Here is a 17,422-nt window from a genome sequence, read left to right on the forward strand (position 1 = left end):
GATGAAACGACCACAGCAAAATACAAAACAGTAGCATGGACACTACAGAAACATTTCCAATGCATTCAAAAGTAGCTACACTAGAATTTTTGCAGTTGCTATCAGGCAGCCCCTGGTCATTAGCATAGCCTGAAAAACATTCAGGGCAGATGAATTCACAGATTGTTCCTTGTTAAATCTGCAGAAACTCCACCTTCCATACAACCATACCTGATGCTGGCACTTGTTGCAGCAATAGAGAATTTTCTAGTCCTCAAAGGTATTACTGGCTACCCCACAGCATGTGCTGTTCTGCTGGGTGTTTTATGATTGCTACTTTTCATTACAGCAAGGTAATGAGGCTCTGCAATCCATACATGGCAAAGATTAGAAATACCTTCTCAAGCTAGGAACGTAGGAAATCTGGATTCTGCTCCTGGCTGTGCCACTGACAGGTTGGTCAGTCCTGAATGAGTCGGTTTAGAGCAGTGTACCTCTTCTGTCTCAAACTTGTATAGGCAGTAAGGAGTGATTTATTTCCCCCCCCCCCCGCCCTCCTTCAGGAGACTCGTGTATGCAGCCTAGCATAGCTGATCATTTAGCACCATGGATCCTTCAGGCATTGCCATAATAGTAATACTAAAAAGGAGGAAGCTCCCTATTTAAGCAGTGAATGATATAAATGGGGGGGAACTTCAATACAAGCTTTCCCATACTTCTAATGTATCTATATCTTGGACTAGAAGGACAAATCCAGTGACAGAAAATAATCTAGCTTCTCAGCCCAGCAGCAGAGTAGGACTTGGCTCCTTCCATTGCCAATAAGAATGTGATTTGGAACTGTGCTGTCAAAAGTGTATAAAAAATGGCTTTGCCTTATATCAGGTCTTTATGATCTGGTCAAAATGACAAGTGATGTTAATGATATTAGGCAACTGCATCCAGATGTCTCATCCCATTTCTAGAGTCAAGAATGGATCACATTAATGATATTTCCTCTCGTTTCCAAAACGGTTGACAAAAGTGCTGTTCTGAGGTAGAAGACCTTGGAGTTATCATTCATTAGTATCCACTCATGTAATGAGGAAGACTTTAGAAACAGAAGAAATGAGCACAGCACTTGTGATGTTAATTTTATTGAAATGTTTTAGGTATTCAGGAGCAATCATGATGCATGACTACTCAGATTTCCCATGTGGGCCCACTACCTAGCACATAATATTTGAGAGCAAAGTACTGATAATTCTAGTGTGGTTATGTTCAGTAAACAGTGTGGTAATGGAATTAATTTGTTCTAACAGGCCTATGAAGATACAGCATCTTTAACCTACAGTATCTACTATATTTAAGAAATCAAGCCAGTCATGGGACTACTTTAAAGGTGAGATTAAACAACAGAGAATTTCATGTGGCTCCTGAGCACATGAAGTTCTGTAGATAGCAGAAATAGTCCTCAGCCCTTACCTTGTCAAGTGTCCCTTGCTATAATCAACTGGGACGAAGTAGAATGACGTTAGACATAGACCTTTTAACAGATATTGCAGTTTTTTCAATTACATGCTTCAGTGTTTTAAATGAGTGATTGAACCTGTTGCAAATCCTAAAAGTTCAAGGGATAGAAAGAGGCTAAGAGCAGGAGAGCTTGTTGACTGGAAATATGAAATACGAGTGACTTGAACCTGTCAATAGGATGACAGCAATTAGAAAAAAATGGCAGAAAAACCCACTGAAGAGCAGTAATTTATTTTTCCTTAAGAGCAGTAATTTATTTTTCCTTCATACAGGAAAAAGCAGCAAGGACTAGAGTTCACCTGGTTCTGACCAAAGTGAATCAGCTCCTTTTGTGTCCTTCAGAGATCCAACCCAAAGTCCTTTGTTAGTGACGGTGATAGAATCATAGAATGGTTTGGGTTAGAAGGGACCTTAAAGATCATCTAGTTCCAACCCCCCTGCTTCTAACTTAAAATGCTTGGTTTGTATCAAGAAAAAGAAACATATCATGAAATACCTCTCTATGTTTAACTGAGTACTCTGAAGTTCTGAAGTTTTGCCTGTGTTTCCTTGTCTTATTTTCTGATTTTAAGTAGGATCAAAAAAGGTTGCCCAAAGCTACTTAAGGAAAAAAGCAAACTTGATGGGTCAAGATTGTTCAACGGCCAAAAGAAACATCCAAAATTTTGAACCTAGGCTATGACAATTTAGAGTTTATTGTCCCCTTAATTTCTTTGTGCACAAAGACTTAGGGATTCTGGGGCTTACTTGGCTATGTATGTACTAGTAAATAACACAGGCCAGTGTCTACTTTTTGGGGTAATTATTATGACAGTCTGCACTCAAACCTAAATGTTCTTGCCATTCAAATATGGGCACTTCCAAATTTCCCTACTAGGAATGGTCTCTGAGCTGCATTAACTTGCTTGTGATGTCTGAGAGACTGCTGTTGGTCTGGGCTGGAAGCTTGCAAATGACTGTACTAACAATTTAACTGTATGGACAATCGTGTGCCAGTGCTCAGGGCTATATCCTCACCCTGTATACTTATTGTCCATACAAATGTTACTTTTCTTCCTAGCCAGACTGGGCTATGGATTTCTGTGCCTGTTCAGTATGTTTCTGTGGGAAAATGAGGTGTAGAAGGAGAAGTAAGAATTAGGCAGGACAATCAACATCCTAGACTTGGGAGGAAATCAAGCTTCTGACTGTGATTTGTACATGAAGTTCATACCAGTACAGATAGCCATGGCACAGCACACTACTTAAACTATCATTTGTCCAGGATGTTCAAAGTAACTCAATGCCCACAGCTAAGTGGGGTTTTGAGAAGTATTCCATATATCTGGCACTGATTTCTTTTGAAAAAACAAGGACAAATATAGTAAGTGTTAGTTGTGGTTGCTGAACTTTGAAAAATGTAATGAGTTGCTGATGTTGGTCAGATAAAATGCTGATCTTCAGCATTTTTGAAAATCTGGTTAAATTTTGAAGGACTTCCTGAGACTTCTACTGATTCATAGACATAAAAACCTTTCTGAAGAATAGTAAATATCCTGAGTACAAAAATATGAAGTAATTGGTTTTCTGTTCTTCAGTGAAATGGTACAGTACATATGTTTTTCCTTAGTCTCTCTCTCTCTATAACATACTCATGTATTTCATTACACTAATGAAATAAATTAGAAAGATGCTAATAGCTGCCATTAGGTGAATCTGATGCAAAAATTATAGGAAACCTAATCAAAGTAAATGGATATACTAAGAGGTTGTCCTGGTTTCAGCTGGGATAGAGTTAACTGTCTTCCTAGTAGCTGGTACAGTGCTATGTTTTGAGTTCAGAGCGAAGAATGTTGATAACACTGATGTTTTCAGTTGTTGCTCAGTAGTGTTTAGACTAATGTCAAGGATTTTTCAGCTTCTCATGCCCAGCCAGTGAGAAAGCTGGAGGGGCACAAGAAGTTGGCACAGGACACAGCCAGGGCACCTGACCCAAACTGGCCAACGGTGTATTCCATACCATGGGACGTCCCATCCAGTACAGAAACGGGGAAGTGGGGGGCAGGGATTCGCCGCTCGGGGGACTGGCTGGGTGTCGGTCGGCGGGTGGTGAGCAATTGCACTGCGCATCATTTGTACATTCCAATCCTTTCATTATTGCTGTTGTCATTTTATTAGTGTTATCATTATCATTATTAGTTTCTTCTTTTCTGTTCTATTAAACCGTTCTTATCTCAACCCACGGGTTTTGCTTCTTCTCCCGATTTTCTCCCCCATCCCACTGGGTGGGGGGGAGTGAGTGAGCGGCTGCGTGGTGTTTAGTTGCTGGCTGGGGTTAAACCACGACAGAGGTAAAAAGAGAGAAATATTACCTTCCCTATACTAGACACCTGGACAGTGTAAGGTCTGCTGAAGACAGTGTTGTGTGGATTGTAGAAAGTGTTAAGGATACTTTATAGCAGAATGTATATAAAATAGGCTATGAAAGTTAGCAGAAAGCTTGGGAAAGTATTGATAAGAGCATGAGAAAACATGGAGAAGCATACTTGATGTTCTTCCTGATCAAAGAAATGGTTAACTATTGTTTCCTTTCACAGACTTGTAGATGAATTTTTATGAATAAACAAAATTCCTCCAAAAAGATACATTCCTTATGACATCAATATTTGATTCAAATGGAAATCAACCTGCAACTCTGAATTTTGGCTATCTGGGAAACAGTAATTTCCTGTATGTTGAGAGACAAATGTATGATGGTTTGTGGTTTCCAAACAACTGAAAGAAACCATGACAATTTATCATCTGTGTGCATGTTTTTTCATTATGGAAGCTTGACAGAAAACAGCAACAGATCAAAATGGCTGCATTATTTATTCTGCACTGGTTAAGCAACTATACAAGAACAGTGCTGAATCTGTCTTATAATTCTAGCTCCAAGAATTCCATATGTCTACAGTGTATAATGTGTAGAAGTACCACAAGTAGCTTGAAATAAGCTAGTTCAGACTTGACGGCATTAGCAGGAAATGCTGCTTAGGGAAGTTCACTCAAACTTTATGCTAGGTTGGAAGCTGCTCTGCCATGCATTTCACTGAAAAATGTAGCCAGACCTGTACAACTGAGAACTGTTCAGACTTGGACAGCATTTATTTTGCTAAAGGGGACAACAGCTCTGCACATTTTCTCGTATTAGCTGCTTGTAAAACCAGAACTTACAACATGACAAAATCACCAAGAATTGAGATCAGGACTTGACCAAACTTTTTCTCTGGATAAGTACATTTTGAAGGGATAACTTTCATCTTTTCCTACTCTATCAGTCGAAGTTGAAGTCAGAAGACTGACTCTTCCACTGTCATCTGTATGCAGCTTCAATGCATGGCTGCCTTCCAGTGATGGTTCAGCATTTGTCTCACACCTTAACAGGACGTTATAAGTTTAGCCTGTGGGCAGTGCAGGAAGTGCTTTCTTCCTGCTCTGATACCACCGGTATGATAAGCAGCCCAGAGAAGTATATAATTGCCTAATGACATGCATACTGCACTCTAAGCATGGCTTTAAAGGAATTACAGTACATAGCTCTGCAGCAGTTCAGCTATTACTAGCCTGACACAATTAAGGCAGAAAATAGTCACGCTGGGCTTTGGTTTTGTGTTGGTTTTTAAATTTCTGTCTGTGCAACACAATTAACCTTAAAAAAAAGCCAGAGCTTTTCATTTTAAAGGTATTAAAATTGTTCAGTGTTAAGATGCCATATGTATTCATGTACCTTCTTTTTATTGACATTGGTTTTAATTTTAGAACAGTCAATATCTTAGGTGGACAGCAAAAAAGGTAAATTATTTAATGCAATGCCACAATGTCTTTGAAATGACTGCTTTAAAGTTACATTATAACTTGCAGAATGACTGATTTTTAGGAAAAGTCAATGAAAAGATACAAAAATCTCTTTTGAACATATATTCACACATGCACATGCACACTCATTCCTTGTTGTCTTTGTTGTTATCCAACTTAAGGTTTCTCTCCTACTTCTGCTTGGTTTCCTGGTTATATATGCATTTCGTTAGTAGTAAATGACACTCAGACTTTAGCTGTTCAGTCTGGGTAAAAAAATAAAGCCCTGAAGGCTTTTATTTAAAGGCTACATCAGTTTTACTAAGCCTTGGAAAGTAGGCTGCAGTTTGAGTAGTGACAGACCTTAGGCTGCCCAGGGTTCCCACTAAGTACCAAATGGACTGGAAGGTACAGAAATCACACTGATGTAGTGATTGCCATTATCTTTGCCTGTTAGCAAATTGTAAGGAATATCTCACTGCTGGTGTGGGGCAATTGGAGGAACACAATGAGAAATACTGGGATTGCTGAATGAAGATGAGCAGAAGGGCTTCTGTGATTGCAAGGGAATATTGTCTTCCATGTGGGTTCCACTCCTTTCAGCCCTTTTGTTCCACTGTCTGCCCACAAATACTGTTGAACCTACTGTCAAAGTGCAGTATTATCTTTCCAACTGCACTGTGTGAGGGGTGGCCCCTGACTACAGTGGTGATCCTCCTTCCAGGTGAAGTGACAGAGCAATTTGCAGCATATCAAGATCTTCTAAACCTGAGGATGACTTGTGAGTATAAAAACTAGATATATTGATGGGTTTTGGTCATAATTTTGATCAACATTTTTAAATGTTGGGCATGGCATAAAGGCATGAGAAAAAACAAAGTAGCACAACTCAAGTGCTCAGAAGTTCTGCAATACCTGTGTTAACACAATTTGTGCAACCTGAAAATAGCTTTTTCACTTTACACATCTATTTTTAACACTTGACCCCCAACCTGGAGCTGCTCTTGGGTCAATTTAGGATTGTGTAGAGAACTAGCTTGTCATCTATAATATCTCCTGTTCAGATGTTGCAGAAACTAGGTATGCATCTAGTAAATATGATCTCCTGAAGATCAACTCAGTTGAAACTGAAGTCCCTGCTTTTTGTGCCTGGAACAAATGACACAAAATATTACAGGTGAAAAATATATACTTCTTGCTTTCTCACCCAGGGTATTCCAGATGAATATAACTTTTTTCATGATTCTTTCTGTCCCTCAGCCTTCCAATGGTAAAATGAATATTTATCATTGTCTTATGTAAAAAGATTTTATGAAAATGCAGTTATCGGTTTTGAAATAATCATATAGTTATGATGAAAACTGTAAGAATGTATGTAAGAATATTGATTATTCTATGGTAGAATGAGTTCAAATTCATCATAATAAGACAGAGTCAGGCAATGATTATTGAAGATAAAATAAGGTATCAGTAATCATTCTATTTACTGGTCATAATCCATCTTGTTCTATGAATGAACTTAGGGTCCAAGGAAAAATAAAAACATGAGATATAATGAAAGACTTTGAAATCTGAACCCTTCTGTATATTTTTGCAATTAAAATACTCTCCTGCTATAAACTTTGAGAATGCAGCTATAATAAACTACTCAAATGCAAAAACATCACATATGTCCATCACATACATTGTTTCATACAAAAAAAATACATAAAATGAGGGCTTTCCCTTTATAAAAAATAGACCAAAAAAAAAAAAAAGATAGAGCAAAGAAACAAAGCCTTCTTTAAATTGATAATAACTGTTCTATGACTGTCCTTGGGGTAAGATTTTGAAGGTTGGGTTCTCAGCTGGTATGTATTGGCTATGTACCAATGGAGCTGTGCCAGTCTACGAGTGCTAAGGATACGGCTATGTGTTGGTAAATATCATAAATCTCTCGTATAACTATCTTGGATACACTATCCGCTTTTCATAGCGTGCAATGTACTTGGGTTTTGGTTGTTAATGAAGGAGGAGTGAAATTTCACAGCTGATTTTCTAAGAGGTTTATGAAAGTCAAAACTGAAGGAGAGCTGTAAATCAATACACTATTTCAGAAATGAAGCTCACATTCTATTGTAATCACCTTTTTGTGTTTTTCTGATCTATGTCATTCCTGATAGGACCTACTACACTGTAATACTGTACTGCAATGGTCTGACTGTATCATAATAAAACTCAGCAAATATATGCATAAATCAAAGTAATATCTACTGCGGAGCGCACATGTATATACACAAACACACTAGTTTTGAAAACCAGGTGAGGTCATTTCTCTCAGCCAAGGGGAGCATTTCCCCCAAAAGATCATGTAGGACTTGGCTTTTGAAGTGCTTTCCAGTTAGCAAAGTGGTTTGTATAATTCTGCCTCCCACAGGCTGACGTACTCAGTGTGGGAAGCCCTCCCCTCGTGGCTGGCTCAGAGCCGGTGGTGCTGCAGGATGGCCAAGGACAGCCAGGTCTCCTGGTGCAGCTTGTCCCACTGCTTACTCAGTCACAGGTCACAGCGGAGTGGGGCTTCTAAGCAGTGAAGCAGCTTGAGATTGCCTGAAACGGATGTGGCTAGGGAGCTGCACAGATTTCTTCTGGTCTGCATGAGGATCCAGCAGCCCAGTATGTATCCTTGTACTGTGTTTTTTTGTTGTTACAGTCTAGGCTCATTAATGACCAAGAGAAATGTTTCCTTATAGTTGTTGCCCCACGTGGCCATCTTATGTCCTTTGTGCCTCAGGGAACCTGTGACAGAGAGGTGGGATGCACACCCAAGCTATTGAACACCAGAGCAGCGCTTCGTCTCCTTGCCCCTTTACTGCAAGTAAGGACCTTCAATGCATCTCCCTCCTCATCCCCTGCAGTCCCACTTATACCAAGTATTAAAATCCCGTTTGAACCCTGCCCCCTGAACTGGCATGGGGAAGCACCAAGGTCCAGTGAACAAGATACCAGACTGCCAGTCTGGGGAGCTAGACCTGATCTCTGGCTGCCACTGATGCAGCATGAGTTGTTGGTCAAATAACTTCACTTCTCTGTGAGCTTTCACTAAGCTTTCAGGACTGTTTATCCTCTGCCAGTCAAAGCTACAGTGTATGAAACCAGTCAAAGACAAACCTCACAACATATTCAGCTCTTGCATGAAACTACTAAGCCTTTGCTAAAATTAGGAACCACAAGAAAAGCTGATTCTAGCATGACTTACACTAAGCAATGCAAGGTACAGAACAGTCAGAAAAAAATGACGTTTCACAATGCGTGGTTAAATGTAGGCATTACTTTGACTTACAGAGGCACCTGTGGTATTCTAAATTTAGAATACATTCTTGGGGTTTTTATAGGGGGCAAGCCATGACTGCAAACACGCCCTGTGACATTATCATCGCTATTGCAGGAATCCCAGTTCTGGCCTCTGCCTGGCTATGCTTGACCCACTAATGACTCAGACTATACGACTATGTCTGTGTTTGTGTCTATATGTGTTTACATGTGTGCTTGCACGGGGGAGCAAGGTGGTTTTTGAGCACAATAGTCACTCTTTTTCTTATGTGCTTATCTGATAACAGTATTAGGGTGGGATACTTTTTGATGTGGGCTTTATTGCTTTATCTTGATGACTAGCAATAGCTCCATAACTGCAACAGACTTTTCCTTTCTGAGACGAGATTCAGACTGTTATAATGATTTCTCAGTCATACCCAGTGGAAAAAGAAATACCTGATTTTCACTTTCATGGCTGTAAGGATGGAATTAAATGACTGGAGAAGTAATAACATAAACCCAGTCAAACCCTCAGTTCTCTCCAAGAAATAAAAGCAGTGTCTAAGAGTCATATTTCAAGATAAGATCTGGCTGGGTATGTGCTCCCTTTTCATTTGGAAAGAAATTCCCAGATAGTGATCTTTCCATGCAGCTTGAGAATTCGCTCAGCCTGCTGCTGTGCAGCTTTTGGATGATTTCAGTTTCTATAAAAAGAAGATGATCTCATCTTCCATACTTAAAGATGTATCACCCTATCTTTTCCCCTTGCCCAGCACAAAGGGCAATTTGAATTTATGAAGCCTGAAGCCTGGTGTGACTGTAAGAGGATTGACCTGAATGACAGAAAAGCATTAGCTTCCCCATTAACCCCTTCCCCACTTCCAGCCTGTACATGCTTGCATCCTGGCAGGAAGAACAGTCACTTAAAGCAACTGGCAATTGAGATTCAAGCAAGGTTTGTACAGTGGGCTGCAGAGACAGTGCATTGCTCCATTGCAGACACCATTGCTCCCGTTGAGCTACAGTATCACTGACCTGTGGCAATATCTGGGTACAGACAGCACATAGTGTGCTCAGCTCTAGAAAAAGAGATCAGGATAGACCACCCAGTGCATTCCCTGGATGGACTGTGAGAGTACGGGTAGCCTCCCAGAAGAGAGATATTCTATATTACATGTATTTATCAACATTTTCAAAACCAGGAATGTACAGTGTGAACTCTGAATTTGTATTTTGTCATGCCCACTATGATCTGATTTTCAAAAGACCTGTGGCACATTTTTGTCAGTGAGACGTGCTTAAGGTGCTTAGGCTTTTGAGGACCATGCTATTTATTTAGGGGCCAGATACTAAAAGGTCTTTAGGCTCCAGAAACCTCTTGACGCTAAATTTGAGTTAGGTTATTAAATCCTCAATTTAAAACATTTTGGCCTGAGGGTTTTGGGGGGGGGGGGGGTTGGCCCATATGTATGCAAAAAGGCTGATTGCAGAGTAGCCATTTCACCTTAGCTACCTGCTTGCATTTTTATAACACAAGGGTGCTTTTTTTTCAGGGTCATTTAGTAAACTTAGTCTAATTCCAAAAAGAGTTTTAAAAAAAAGTAGAAGGGACATGTACTGTGTTGAGAAAAATTTTTTGCACAGAATACCTCTTGCATCTAATGTTCAGATCTTTGTGTATTCTACAGTAGTTTCCCATGAAGAGAAGGCCCAAGAGGAGGTTGACTGTAATGCAGAAATGGTCAACAGTACCGTACTTGTTGCATTTACTCGCTAAATATTCAACTCTTCATATCTTATCACTACTTTGTTACTGGCTACAACTGACAGCACATACCTCAAACTGCAATCCAGTCCTATGTTTACATTTAAATTCCTTCTGTTGCATTGCTTCTTAAGAAACTCCTTCATAACTTCATCCAGTAGTTTTAAAATAGGCCAAGACAGATGCTGAGTTGTCCTGAACACAATAGGTGTACTAAAAAGAAAGTAAGTCTCCAATATCCCAAAGTGTCTTTTTTTCTTTGTTTTTCCCCTGAAAAACATGAATCTTTCAGACTGGTTCTAATCAATACAGTTTAGTCATCTCATTTACCTCAGCCAGCAACGTGCTCAGAAAGGTTGCTCTATATCGAAATTCATTTTCTACTGCCTTCGAGCCAAGGCTCAGATGTTGCTGCCATGTGCAGCACTTCTCATTAAGGGTATCACTGTTAGTTTATTACAACAGAAGAGACAGATCACATGGAAGCACTGTAGAAAAGGGTAATTTCAAAAGAAATTATTTTATACTGTGAGCAGTAGATGCTGATGTTATGGGGTTTTTTTTGTAGGGGAAAGAGAGAAGCTGTGGATAGCTCTTGCACAAAGCCTGTTTTCCCTTAGGTTTCTCATTACCCATTCCTCAGTCCTGTCACAAACACAGCTCAGAAGTTTTCCCAGCACTCTGTAAGTGACTGAATTTCACATACTAGAGAAATACATAAAGCAATAAAAAGGTATTCAAATAATAACAATTACGAATAAAAATACTTCACATTTGTATAATGTCTTTCCACAAGACATTTCAAAAAACCTTTTTTAGCATTAATGAAGTCTTGAATATCTCTTAAAGGAAGATGAAACCTGTATGTGGTTTACTGGTAAAATACAGCTGCTGTCAGGGTGCAAAAACCAAGCTATATAATATCTTACTGTAACGTTACAGTTCAGAAAGGGAGGCGTAAGGATTCTGCAACTGAAAACAGGCTGAATTACTAGGAGTAAAATACAGAATGATCTCAGCTGAAAGCTGGCCAGAGCTCCAGAAATTACAGTTCCATGAGGTCTTCAGTGACTGACAACAGTGAGCAGGCAGGAGTCTTGTTCTGTGTTACAGCCTAACTGGGACATTGCTAAGACTGCAATAAAACAATAGATCCCTTCAGATTCTGAGTAAGGGGATCCTACTGAACCCTTTCTAGCAACGATACCATCACCAGAAGGGAACAGATACTTTATTAAAATATAGCTAAACATTTCCTTTTATGACAAAGAAGTATGTTTACGGAGAATAAACCCATCATTTGACCCTACTTTGGGGCTTGAAGTCTGGAAGTTTGGCTTTTTACATGACTTTTGGTACAAACACCAAAATCCAAACTAAAAGTGGATTCTTTCCCCACATACATCCTAGGTAGTTTGTTTTGGGGGCAGCTGGCAAAAAAATTTACTAAGGAATAAACTTTGAAGCAGAAAACTCTGTTCAAGTCTGAAAAAAGATATAGAAATAAGTGGAAAAAGCCCAAAGAAGAGTCAAAAGTTGAATTTGCAGTAAACTGTCCAAATTAGAATGCTATATTACCTAAATATCACTCATTGAATGTTGTTTTGTCAAGAGATGCTTGGACCTATGAAGAATTGGGACTTCATTTGCAAATGGATCTTCTCCTTCTATACTAAAGCCAAAGCCTCTGTTCAGAGCACTTCCCATTTATGGATTGCTAAAAATCTAGATGCAGATACCTTGAGACAGGATGCCACTTAAAAACAGCATCTCATTTTACTGTGTAAATGTGGTCCCCCCGAAATGCCAGTAAACCAGAAGGGGACAAACTGCTACACAATAACCCCCTTCCCACACATTTATCATGTGATTTGTAAAATATATTAGAGTAAGTCTATTACTCAAAAGACTTCCTAAAAGAAAAGATAAACCTGAGAAGAGGAATGGGCTTCCTGAATTATCCCTCTATGCTTCAAAGGCAGTCATTCTCAGGTAAACTTAAGAGCATTCTGGCAGCAATGTCTCAGATGCCTAAGGCAGCACCTCAGGCGAGGTCCTCTGAAAATAGGGGATTTTTGTGGTAGACTTTGAAGCATCATTGACATTCAAGAGCAATCAGGAAACCTGGGATATAAATGGAGATGGGAAGGTAGCCTTGGGCAACACCCTCGAGGCTGAGTTCTGTTGAGTCAAGCCCTGCTGACTGCAGCTAAGAGGTGCCCCAGACAACCCCAGACCAAAGCCTAAGGCTACATATACTCAAAGTCCCTGTTTCTTGCTTTTATTTCCACTTTTAAATTCAAATTTAACTCTGTTTTGTTTGAATAAATCTAATTGGTTTAATTTTGAGTTTCTTTGCTATTTAAAATTAATTCCACTGAGCTTGGCAAATTAGGGATGCTTTAGATTTCTGTAGAGGTACATACTCCAATGAAGCCAAAGCAGTGTTGCAGATAAACCAAGTGGGTGTTCTAGGAGCTGGGCTATATCTTCACCAAAGCTGAAATGCCAATGTGAGGCAGGTATTGTCAAGGGTTAGAGGGGAGAAGTCATCCCCGTGAATTAGGAAAGAGACAATCAACGGCTTCAGATAATCTCATACTATTTAATGCAGTTTGCAGTTGACCCTGAATCAGCAGTATTATCAGCAGTATTTGTTTGCCATGAACACAAGAAAAAAAATAAGTTCTTTTCCCCCCTTTCTTCCCAGCTTTTTCTCCTTTACCACAAAGAAAGAATGACATTAATGATGCATTTTTGAAACTCATTATTACCTTGTGAGCTAGAATTCCCAGATGAGACTGCTGGAAGTACGCAGCCTAAGGAATCAATGAACTAAAGTGAAAGACGCTAATACAGAGTTATTCAAATGACATTTCAGTGGTAGCAGTTTTCTCTAATTGCAGAATCTCTAGAATACATTATGTTACATTACTTGAATAATGATTTTTTTAAATAATTGTGAGCCACACCATAAAAATATAAGAAGCTGTTCTATTGCCAATTGAATAGAGAGCATGAAATGGCATGAAATACATCTGAGTTTTAAAGAGGAAGAACCGTTTACATCCATGAGAAGTACAGGTTTAAGTAGTCATGAGCTCTCACTTGTATTAACTGGAAATACAGCTACCCCACACTTCTGAGGATTAGTTCTTAGTCATCTAGTTCTGATCAAAAGTAATCCATTGTTAAAACAATATTTGCAAATATTTACTTAGTTTTGATTTCATGAAAGAAGACTATAGTCAGAAATTTGATGGGTAAAAGAATACATTTAGTATATTAATAAGTCTAGCATTTCTGTGTTTAACATCTCCTTCAATGATCGGGATGATGGGGCAGAATGAACCCTTGGCAAGTTTTCAGATGACACCAAACTGGGAGGAATGGTCATGCTGCCATCCAGAGAGACCTCGACAGGCTGGAGAAATGCGTTGACCTCATGAAGTTCAACAAGAAGTGCAAAGTCCTGCACCTGGGGAGGAACAACCCCAGGCACCAGTATATGCTGAGGGCCACCCAGCTGGAAAGCAGCTTAGCAGAAAAGGCTCTCCTGTGTGTCCTGGTGGACACCAGGCTGAACATGAGCCAGCAGTGTGCCCTTGCTACAAAGAAAGCGAATGGCATCCTGGGTTGCATTAGACAAAGTATTGCCAGCAGGTAGAGGGAGGTGATCCCTCTCCTTTATTCAGTGCTGGTGAGGCCACACCTGGAGTGCTGTGTCCAGTTCTGGGCTCCTCAGTACAAGAGAGACATGGACATACTGGAGAGAGTCCAATGAAGGGCCATAAGGTTGATGAAGTGACTGGAGCACCTCACATGTGTGGAAAGACTGAGAGCTGGGACTGTTTAGCCTAGAGAAGAGATGTCTCGGGGGGATCTTATCAATGTATATAGATACCTGAAGGAAGCGTGCAAAGAGGAGGGAGCCAGGGTCTTTTCAGTGGTGCCCAGTGCCTGGACCAGAGGCAATGGGCACAAACTGAAACACAGGAGGTTCCCTCTGAACATCAGGAAACATTTTTTACTGTGAGCGTGACTGAGCACTGGCACACGTTGTCCAGAGAGGTTGTGGAGTCTCCATCCTTGGAGATGTTAAAAAAATACATGGGCACAGTCCTGGGTAACCAGCTCTAGGTGGGCCTGCTTGAGCAGGGGGATTGGACAAGATGATCTCCAGAGGTCCCTGCCAACCTCAACCGTTCTGTGATTCTGTGTTAAGCTTGGGCAGAAAGTTTTAAAAAAAACCACTTTCACATTTAAGGCCCACTGACTGGTAGTGATTAGTCCCATGAATCCCACAGAACTGATTCCCTGTTTGTGAGCTGGCTGAGTTCATCTTGGATAGCCAGCAGAATTAGAAGAAGCCATTCTGAGTTTGTCTTCTAGGGAGAAACTATGGGGCAAGCCCTTCCTGAAAGACAAAATCAAGTCTTTTGCTTATTTTCTACCACTGCAGAATTGAAGGCTACACTCATCACATAGTAATGTTGATCTAGAAAAAACATTAGTCCATTTCCATTTCACATTCAAGGCTTGTTTTCTCTTCTGTTAAAATCAAAAGCAGTAAGGAGTACCATGAGTACCCTAGTCTGACACTTAAGCATGAGGTCCAAGGCTGTTCTTAGTCCAGCTCTCTCATTACCCACACTGTTTGCATGGAGGAGTCCAAGTATGTTTACCACCTACCGGACACCTAACCTCTCCCTCATGTAGTCTCAACAGTTGTGTTCATATGTTCACGTAAATACCACGGAAACAGCTGATGTTTTGTTTTTAAAGTCTGTTGTAGACCTAACTATGGCAATGTGTATATAATGCATTATTAAACAAATAAATAATTGTTTGCTCACCAAATTAAGGGACATTCCTAGGATAATCAGATGCAAAATTATCTTGCCTCCCAGGTCCTCATCTCTAGCCCTTTCTCAATTTCATTCAGCTCAGATTACTTAGGAAGTCAATGCATGACTCTTCAGGTTGAACGTATTTCTCAAGCCTGTAAATATATTATTTCACTGTAATGAATATGAAACGCAAGTTCATCATTCAGTATACAACATGCATACCTTAAGTGTTACCCAGGGATGAATAAGTTTTATTGAGCAGATAGAGCTCTGAATGGATGCTGCTTTTGATATGCCTGCAAGTCCAAGCAGTGCTAAGCTGTGTTTAAGCTGGGGAAAGCTGTTATTGTCTTGCCTAATTAAACCTCTTCTGGTATCACCTTTATCACTATTGACGACATCTTTCAGAAAATTTGAACTGAAATTTGGTGAGTTCTCCCTAGATTTTTGTCATTACTAATTATTAAGGCTTTTTGGTTAATATTGGACAAGCTCTTTTATAACCATGTTGGTAGGGTGGTCACAGTATCATCAGCAAAATCTGAATCAAGTTTACTGTTGTTAAGCTATCTGGTGCTATATAAAACAAATGTTAAATACTTTCTCATATAATTACCCATTCTCATAATGAACAAGCAATTCCGTGAAGGTGAAACAAGAGAAGACATTTTCATTTGACACTGAGTTCTACGTTAAACCATTTACTGAAGCTATGTTTACTTAAAATAGCTAAGCCTTGCTATGAAAGTTTTGATGTCTATTATTTTATTGGATATCATAACATTTAAAGATGTTCCAGAATGACATTGATGCCGAAGCCTGTCAAAAGCTTTCTTAAAATGTGTGAAGTTTGAGTGGCTTTTGCTATTAAATTATCTCTTTGATGACTATTCTTAGGATAAAAATCTGGTGGGCACATGGTTTTCTGGAAGGAAATGTGTCTTGCTCTTCCTTGACTTTTGCCTTAGTTCTTTAATTCTGTTTAAGTCAGTACTGTCTTTGTCTGCGGAAGATTGAAGGGAGCCTAAAGCCTGCATAGTTGTTGCATACGCTTAGGTCTCTTGGCATTTTGAATGAAATGCTGTTTTCACACTGATGTAAAAGGTTCTCCTGATCTTATAGGGTTTTTTTAACAGTTTGGTGATTTTACTGATAACCTTACCAATTCCAGCTTTTTGTGACTAGTTTCTTTTTAAGTTTTTCATCTTTACCTGAAACTGTATTGGTTTTACATTTTATATAGCTTTTTCACAGCTTTATTTGTGATGTGAAATGATTTGGGTTTTGGCTCTGATTGTTTAATCTCTTTGTCAGCATCATTGGTTTTCTGTGCTGCTTGCCAGTGTTCCATCTCTTAAGTATGATTTGTCCATAGGCTTGGGTTTTTTTTCTGGTTCTAAAATTTTTCTGTTTATTTGTAACAGGTCTTCCAGTTGATATAAACTTGCCAGTCAGAACTCTGCTTTCCTTAATTAAGTGATTTAAACTGTTGCCTTTCAGAAGCTTTTTCAGCTTTTGTAATAATGTTCATTCACATATTTGCTCATTTCTCCTAGCACTGCTTTTTCGCAATGTATGTTATACGGGGGGGGGTTCCACTTCTTTTTCTGGAGGTATTTTTGAGACATGGATGCTAGCTTCAACTCACAGCTGTTCTTTCACACAGGTCTATGTGTCTTCACTCATCAAACTTCAGATTTGCTTGTCTAGAAAAAAACGGCAGTTGTTAAGGCTTCCCCAGTATTGGCACAGCAAAGATGCTATGCCGATTTCTTGTACTGGTCTAACCATCTCAAAACTTATCTCATTCTTTGGTTCAATTTTATATTCCTTTTGTTATGCTTCTATGTTAATTTTTTGCCCTCTGTAAAATGTTAGAGCTTTGAGGATTTATGTATTTTTTTAGTTTCATCTCAAATTTTACCATACATGAACTATTTCTGCTTTCCACATCAACACCTGTATATGCTCAGACATTCCTGGAGGGTTTCTCCAATGAACCTTTTCAGGCAAGTTCTCTGGATTAATTCAGGAGGTTGATTTTAACAAGAACCAATTCACTGTTCACCCTCACAAATGTTCGTGCAGTCACAACAGACAACAGGCATGCAGTGACAGGAACAGATCACCACCTGCCAATGACTTTTATCAGCTCCTGAACACTGATGTTAGCTTCCTCCAACAGTCTTGAAATGACATTCGTACATTT

General features: G+C 39.5%; 1 protein-coding gene across 1 annotated transcript in view; it reads left to right on the plus strand.

Annotated features, from left to right (window-relative positions):
- The first annotated feature begins 7,618 nt into the window (after positions 1-7,618).
- The window catches only part of UPK3A (uroplakin 3A), a 49,304-nt gene continuing 39,500 nt past the window's right edge, over positions 7,619-17,422 (plus strand). The window contains exon 1 of the mRNA XM_052790806.1: positions 7,619-7,959. The gene's annotated coding sequence lies outside the window, so the exon portion shown is untranslated. The remainder of the gene's footprint in view (positions 7,960-17,422) is intronic.

Source organism: Harpia harpyja, chromosome 6, assembly GCF_026419915.1.
Source record: "Harpia harpyja isolate bHarHar1 chromosome 6, bHarHar1 primary haplotype, whole genome shotgun sequence".
Taxonomy (NCBI): Eukaryota; Metazoa; Chordata; class Aves; order Accipitriformes; family Accipitridae; genus Harpia; species Harpia harpyja.